This window comes from Ursus arctos, chromosome X, assembly GCF_023065955.2.
Source record: "Ursus arctos isolate Adak ecotype North America chromosome X, UrsArc2.0, whole genome shotgun sequence".
Lineage (NCBI taxonomy): Eukaryota > Metazoa > Chordata > Mammalia > Carnivora > Ursidae > Ursus > Ursus arctos.
This window is the reverse complement of record NC_079873.1, coordinates 63,639,546-63,648,207: the sequence shown is the minus strand read 5'-3', so window position 1 is coordinate 63,648,207 and position 8,662 is coordinate 63,639,546.

Here is an 8,662-nt window from a genome sequence, read left to right as displayed (position 1 = left end):
TCTTCCAGGCTGTCCAATTTATTGCAATATAGTTTTTCGTACTATTCTATTATCTGCATTTTCCAATTTACCACATTGAGCATCTTTTCATCCACATCTTATTGGCTATTTATGAATCTTATTTTTTGATATGTCTGTTTAAATTTTTGATCTATTTTTATTGGATTGTTAGTTTTCTTATTGGTGAGTTTAGAAAGTTCTCTGTTTATACTGGATACAAGTCTTTGATAGGATATGTGATTTTCAAATATTTTCTCCTAGGCTTTGGCTTGTCTTTTCATTTTCTTACAACAGTTAGGAGAGAAGATTTCTAACATTTTGTTGAAGCCCAATATATCAATTTATTTTTTATGGATTTGGTGTTTTGCTGTCATATCTAAGAAATTATCGTCCCATGTAGGATCATGAAGATTTTCTTCCATGCTTTGGTCTAGATGCTTCATAGTTTTAAAGTTTGCATTTAGGTCTATGTTTCATTTTGAATTAAATTTTACATATGGCATGAGGTAAAAATTCAAGTTATTTATTTTGTCCCTTTCTTATTTATTTTTGCACTTGGATATCCAATTGTTCCAGCACCATTTATGCAAAAGACCATTCTATCACTGAAGTATTGCTTTTGTGTTTTTATTAAAAATTAGTATATATACACACACACACACACACACACAGATTTGGTATTTTCTTCCATTGAAAAAATTGTCTATCATTATGCCAATGCCATGCTGTATTGCTTAATATAGTTTTATAAACCTTAATGGCAGGTTAAAATATAAATGCAATCTCTTGATGTGAGTCTCCTTAGGTTCATCTGTTTAGAACTCTGTGGGTTTCTTGGATGTGGTGTTTGTCTTTCCCTTGGTTAGGGAAGTTTACAGCCATTATTTTTTTCAAATGCTTTTTCTGCCCCTTTCTCTCTCTTCTTCTTCTGGGACCATATAATGTGAATGTTGTTTGGCTTAATGTTGTCCCATAAGTCATTTAAGCTATTATCACTCCATTTTTAAAATTTATTTATTTATTTATTTATTTATTTATTTATTTATTTATTATTTCTGCTCTGATTGGATGAGTTTGACTGCTCTGTGCTTGAATTCACTAATCTTTTATACCAGTACATCTAGTCTGTTGTTGATCCCTTCAATTGTATTTATTGAATTTTCAGTTCATTTATTGTATTTTTCAACTCCGCAATTTCTATTTGGTACGTCTTTGTATTTTCTATCTTTTTTTTGAAATTCTTCCTTTTTGTTTCATTGATCTCTTTACATTTATGAGAATATTTATAACCATTATTTGGAACTGTTTCCCTCCATTTAATTAATTTATTTTTTCTGAGTATCTTGTTCTTTCATTTAGATCATTTTCCTCTGTTTCTTCATTTCCCTTGGTTGTCTGTGCAGTTTCTATGTATTAGATGAAACAACCTCCTCTTCCAGTCTTGAAGGTGTGCCTTTTTCCTGAACCCTTCATTCAATCCACCTTAACTCTTTTTGTCTATCAAATCTTTGTGATTGACCCAATAGCCTACTGTATTCTTAGTGGTTTGCAATAATTGAGGATGTGTCAAGACCTCTCTGTGTCCCTAGGGAGAGGTTCTCAGGCATCACCTAGATCCGGGTTGATTGGAAACCAGACACTTAGGCAGCAAGTTTTAAAATATGCAAATATACCTCTGTCTAGGGAAGATGGGTGTTTCTGTCTACTTCCTCTGTGCTGAGCCTTGGGGATAATAACCAGTTAAAAACTGTCTTTTTTCTTACTTTCATATTGAACCCATGAACACAAGCCCTGCTCACCACCAAAGCCATAAATATCAAGGGACATGTTCCTTGAGTGGCAGTCAGAAATGCCAGATACAATCTCTTTTCTTGGAGCAACCAGTGACCTTGGAGTAACATGGGGCAGAGGGAGAGTGCAAAGATGGTGTCCACTGGTCCCCCCAGTCTATGGAATGAATCGTAGTCTGTGTCTAATTAGAAGTTGGTTGCCACTGCTCTGAGCCCTGAAGCATATGCATGGTGAATCCACACAAATTCCTTAAGGGCTGTTTTTCAGTGTGCTATATAGCCTTGTGGATTTGTGGGCTCGAGCTCTGTTGACTTTCAAAGCTATATGATTTGGGAGCTCATCTCTCAGCTGCAGGTCTTAAAATTGGGATCCTAGATGTGTGGTGCATCTCAGGGGCACCTGGTGGCACAGTCCTTAAGTGTCTGCCTTCGGCTCAGGGCGTGATCCCGGCGTTCTGGGATGGAGCCCCACATCAGGCTCCTCTGCTGGGAGCCTGCTTCTTCCTCTCCCACTCCCCATGCTTGTGTTCCCTCTCTTGCTGGCTGTCTCTCTCTCTGTCAAATAAATAAATAAAATCTTTAAAAACAAAACAAAACAAAACAAAAAACCCTTTGCTTCTCAAGGAGAAGCTCAGAATTGTAAGTCCCCCCTGATTGTGGGTCATGATGCTGTAGGTGAATTTATGGCAAGATTGTGTCTCAGCCTTTCCTACCTATTTCAATGTTCTTGTTGTTGTGTTTTGTTTTGTTTTATTTTCTCATTCACCTAATGTGTAAGAGTTGCTTAGCTAGTTTTAGGAATTCTTCCAGGGAAAATTTTTCCATATGTAGCTGCAGGTTCAGTGTGTCCATGTGAGAAGGTAAGTTCAGGACCTTCCTATATTGCCAACTTGAACCGAAATCTAATACTTTTTAAAAATTAATTCTTTAGGAATTTCTGTATATAAGATGGGAATATATATATATATATATATATATATATATATATATATACACACACACACACACACACATATATATTCTATATATGATGTCTTATGTGAATACAAGTAGTTTTACTCCTTTCATTCCAATTTAGATGCTTTTTATTTATTTTTCTTACCTAAGTGCTTTGGTTAGAAGTTACACTGTAATTCTGAATAGCAGTAGTGAAAACAGACATCTTTCTCTTCTTTCTGATCATAGGTGGACAAATTTTAGCTTTTTACCATTGAGTATGATGTTATCTGTCAATTTTTCATAAGTATCCTCTGTCAGTTTGAAGAAATTCCTTTCTATTCACAGTTTATTGAGGGTTTTTATCAAAAACTCCATCCCAAAAGAGCAGAATACACACTTTGCTCAAATGCACATGTAACATTCAGGAAGATCCACTTTATTTTGGGTCATAAATAAAAACTTAACAAATTTAAAGAATTGAAACCAAACAGAATGTGTTTTCTGAAAATAATGAAATTAAACTTTAGAAATCAATAACAGAAAAATTGTAGGAAAATCTCAAAGAAACTGAAAACTAAACACTTATCTAATTCATAGGCCAAAGAGGAAGTCTCAAGAAATAACAAACATATATAAAAGAGAAATTAAATGAAAATAAAAAATGAAAACCTACAGCTATCAAAATTTCAGGATCAGAAAACAGTTTCTTTTTTTATAATAATATTTTTTTATTATATTATGTTAGAAAAGTTTCTTGTGAGGGTTGGAATGGGGAGAATGGGTGACTACAAAGGGAGCAGAGGAATTTTTTAACAAGATGGAACTCTTGCATATCTTGATTGTGGTGGTAGTTATACAACTAAATGAATTTTTCAAGATATATGAAACTGTATACCAAAAGGAGTGATTTTTATTTTCTCTAAATCATACCTTAGTGAAAACAATTTTTAAAATATGTACCTTGTTAAATGAAGAACATAAGTAGAAAAAAAAACCTTTTCTCCACCAATTGAGATGATTACATGACTTTTCCCTTCCACTAAATTAAATGTAATGTATTAAATAAATATTTTTGCATGTTGAATTACTATTGCATTCTGGAATAAAATCCATATAGTCATGACATATCATCTAATATGCTACTGTATTTGGTCTGTTAGCATTTTCTTAAAGATTTTGTATCTATATTCATAGGTAAAATTTGTTTATAATATTCTTTTGTCCTGATGTATTTGTTTGGTATCCAGGTCTCAAGGAATGAGTTAGAAAGGATTCCCTCCTTTTCTAATTTTTGGAGCATTTTGGAAAAGATTGGTGTTAATTCTTCATTAAAATGTTTGGTAGAACTTAACAGTGAATCTATATGGATAATGGCTTTTCTTTGTTGTGAGGTATTTGATTATTGATTCAATACCTATATGTCTTATATGTTTTTTTCAGATTTTCTATTATATCTATTTAATTTTGGCAGTCTATGTGTTACTTGGAATTTGTCCATTCATCAAGGTTATAAAATTTGTTACCATAAAATTGCTTATATTATTCTTTATAATTATTTTTCTTTATGCCACCAGTAGTAATGTCCTTTTTTATTTCTTATTTTAGTAAATTTAGTCTTACCTTTTGTGTGTGTGTGTGTTATCCATCTATTTAAAAGTTTGTCAATTTGGTCAACTACTTTCAATGAAAAATTTTAAATTTTATCAATTCTCTACATTGTTTTCTTTATCTATGCTTTCATTCTTATTACTTTCTGTTCTTTTTTTTAATTTTCTATTTTTATTTATTTTTATACTTTTTATTTTGTTATATTAGTCACCATACAGTACATTCCCAGTTTTTTTTTAAAGATTTTTTTTATTTATTTATTCGACAGAGATAGAGACAGCCAGCGAGAGAGGGAACACAAGCAGGGGGAGTGGGAGAGGAAGAAGCAGGCTCATAGAGGAGGAGCCTGATGTGGGGCTCGATCCCAGAACGCCGGGATCACGCCCTGAGCCGAAGGCAGACGCTTAACCGTTGTGCCACCCAGATGCCCGAACATTCCCAGTTTTTGATGCAATGTTCCATGATTCATTATTTGTGTAACACCCAGTGCACCATGCAATATGTGCCCTCCTTATTACTCTGATCATTCTTCTAGCTTTAAGTTTGGCTAGCTGTTCTTTTTCCAGTTGCAGATGTTGTAAAGTTAGATTAGTTAGGTTAGTGATTTGGAATCTTCTTTTTTTTTTATTACTGTAAGCATTTACAGTTTGTACACTTCCTCTGAAAAATGCTTCCACTGAGTCACATAGGTTTTGGTATATTGTGTTTTATTTTTAATTTGTTGTAAATGTTTCTAATTTCCCTTGTCATTTCTTCTTTGACTTATTGGTTATTTAATAATAATTTGTATAATTTCTACACATTTGTGAACTTTTTACTTTTTCATTTTAAAAATTGATTTGTAGTTTCATTCTATTTTGGTCAAAGAAAATACTTTGTACAGTATAATCTTTTCAATTTATTGTGACTTTTTTTGCAGCCTAAGATGTGATCTACCTATGGGAGTATTTCATGTACAATGCTGGTGCTCTGTATATATTCATTAACTATCATTACTCTATTTTGTTATTGATCTGTTTTTCATGTACTCTTTTTTTATTTTAAATTTTTTATTTTTATTTATTTTTTTTGATGTAAAGTTCGATGATTCATTAGTTGTGTATAACACCCAGTGCACCATGCAATACATGCCCTCCTTACTACCCATCACCAGCCTATCCCATTCCCCCACCCCCCTCGCCTCTGAAGCCCTCAGTTTATTTTTCAGAATCTATAGTCTCTCATGCTTCATTCCCCCTTCTGATTAACCCCCCTTTCTTTATCCCTTTCTTCTCCTACTGATCTTCCTAGTTCTTATGTTCCATAGATGAGAGAAACCATATGACAATTGTCTTTCTCTGCTTGACTTATTTCACTTAGCATTATCTCCTCCAGTGCCATCCATGTTGCAGCAAATGTTAAAAAAAATCGTTCTTTTTGATAGCTGAGTAATATTCCATTGTATATATGAACCACAACTTCTTAATCCAGTCATCTGTTGAAGGGCATCTCGGTTCCTTCCATGGTTTAGCTATCGTGGACAATGCTGCTATGAACATTGGGTGCATATGGCCCTTCTCTTCACTACGTCTGTATCTTTGGGGTAAATACCCAGGAGTGCAATGGCTGGATCATAGGGTAGCTCAATTTTCAACTTTTTAAGGGACCTCCACACTGTTTTCCAGAGTGGCTGTACCAACTTGCATTCCCACCAACAATGTAGGATGGATCCCCTTTCTCCACATCCTCTCCAACAATTGTTGTTTCTTGCCTTGTCAATTTTTGCCATTATAACTGGAGAAAGCAGTTGATCAAGATTAGAGCAGAGATCAGTGAATTAGAAATCAGGAGCACAGTAGAGCAGATCAACAGAAATAGAAGCTGGTGTTTTTCATGTACTCTTTTTTTGTTGTTATTGATCTGTCTTACTGTTATAGTCATAACTGAAAGTCAGTATTGTGGGCCCCTACTGTTACTATCTAAATATTTCTCCATTATTTTCTTTCCATTTTTACTTCATATATCCTGGAGAACTGTCCTTAGTTGCAAAAATGCTTATAGTTTTTATGTATTATTGATGGATTGACCCTTTTTTCAATATATAATATCCTTTTTTTCTCTTATAAAATTTTCTGACTTATGAAAGTCTATTTTTTCTGATATTAGCATAGACACCATAGCTCTATTTTGCTTACTATTAGCATGAAATATATTTTTCCATCATTTCATTCTTGACTTGTCTTTGAATCAGGATTTAATCTCTTTAGTCAGCACATAAATTTGTCATGTTTTTAAAAATCATTTCTTATATCTTATTTTATTTTTTATGTATTCATTTATTTATTTTAATTTTATTTTTTGAACTTCTTAAAAAATTTGAGTTGACACACAATGTTACATGACTTTCAGGTGCACAACATAGGGATTTGACAAGTTTATACATTATACTATGTTCTCCACCAGTAAAGATACCATCTATCTCATTCTTCACTATTACAACAGTATTTACTCTATTTTCTATGTTGTGTCTTTATTTCCATGACTTACTTATTCCATAACCAGAAAGCTTATCTTCCTTTCCCCTTTGTCCACTCTGCCCCAACCACTTCCACTCTTGTTACCTTCAGTTTTTTGTTTGTGTTTATAGGTCTTACTTTGCTTTTTGTTTATTCATTTTTTAGATTATATTTATGAGTGGAATTGTATGGCATTTGTCTTTTGCAATCTGATTTATTTCATTTAGCATAGTACTCTCTAGGTTTATCCATTTTGCCTCAAAAAAGGATTGCTTTGGTTATTTGGGGTCTTCTGTAGTTTCATACAAATTTGAAGAGCTATTGGTGTTTTATTAGAGATTTCATTGAATCTTTGGATTTCTTTGGGTAATATGGACATTTTAACAATATTAATTATTCCAACTCATGAGCATGGAATATCTTTCCATATGTTTCTGTCATCTTCAATTTCTTTCATCAGTATTTTACAGTTTTGTCATTTAAGTTCAATCAGCCAATATATTCTACATCATTATTCTCAGATGTAGTGTTCAACAATTTATCAGTTGTGTATAACACCCAGTGCTCATCACATCATGTGCCCGTCTTAATGCCCATCACCCAATTACCCTGTGCCCCCACCCACTTCCCTTCCAGCAATCCTCAGTTTGTTTCCTATAGTTAAGAGTCTCTCATGGTTTTTCTCCCTCTTGGATGACTTCCCATTCAGTTTTCCCTCCCTCCCCCGTGATCCTCTGTGCTGTTTCCTATATTCCACATATGAGTGAAACCGTATGATAATTGTTTTTCTCTGATTGGTTTATTACTCAGCCATCAGAAAGGATGAATATTTACTCTTTTGCATCAATGTGGATGGAACTGGAGGGTATCATGCTGAGTGAAATGTGTATTTTATAGTTTTGAAAGTACAGGCCTTTCACCTCTTTGGTTAAGTTTATTTCTAGGTATTTTATTCTTTTTGGTGCAATTGTAAATAATGTTTTCTTTATTTTATTATTTTTATTTTTTAAACTATTTTATTTGTTTATTTTAGAGAGAGAAACTGTACATGAGTTAAGGGAGTGGCAGAGGGAGAGGGAAAGAATCTCAAGCAGACTCCATGCTGAGTGAGGAGCCCCGTGTGGGGCTTGATCTCATGACCATGAGATCATGACCTGAGCCAAAACCAAGAGTCAAAGGACGCTTATCTGACTGAGCCACCCAGGTCCCTCAATGATTTTTTTTTAACTTATCTTTCTAATACTTCATTATTAGTGTGTAGAAAATCTACTAATTTCTGGTTATTAATGACATAACCTGACATGTTACTGAAGTCATTTATTACTTCTAGTAGTTTTTTTGATATAGTCTTTAGGATTATCTAATATCATGTCATCTGCAAATAGTGATAATTTAACTTTTTTTTTTTTGCCAGTATGACTCTTATTTCTTTTTCTTGTCATATTGCTATAGTTAGGACTCACAGTACTGTGCTGAATAAAAGTGTCAAGAGTGGACATCTTTTTCTTGTTCCTGATCCTGAGGTAAAGCACTCAGTTTTTCACCTTTGAGTGTGATGTTCCCTGTGAGATTTTCATATACAGCTTTTATTATGTTGAAGTATGTTTCTTCTAACTACTTTGGTAAGAGTTTTTATCATGACAGATGTTGAATTTTGTCCAATTCTTTTTCTGCATCTAGTGAGAAGATCATATGATTTTTTATAATTTGTTATTTTTAATTAGTGTATGCTGCTGATTGATTTGTAAATATTGAAGCATTATTTCATCTCTAGAATAAATCCTACTTGATTGTGGTGAATGATCTTTTTAGTGTATTGTATACGATTTG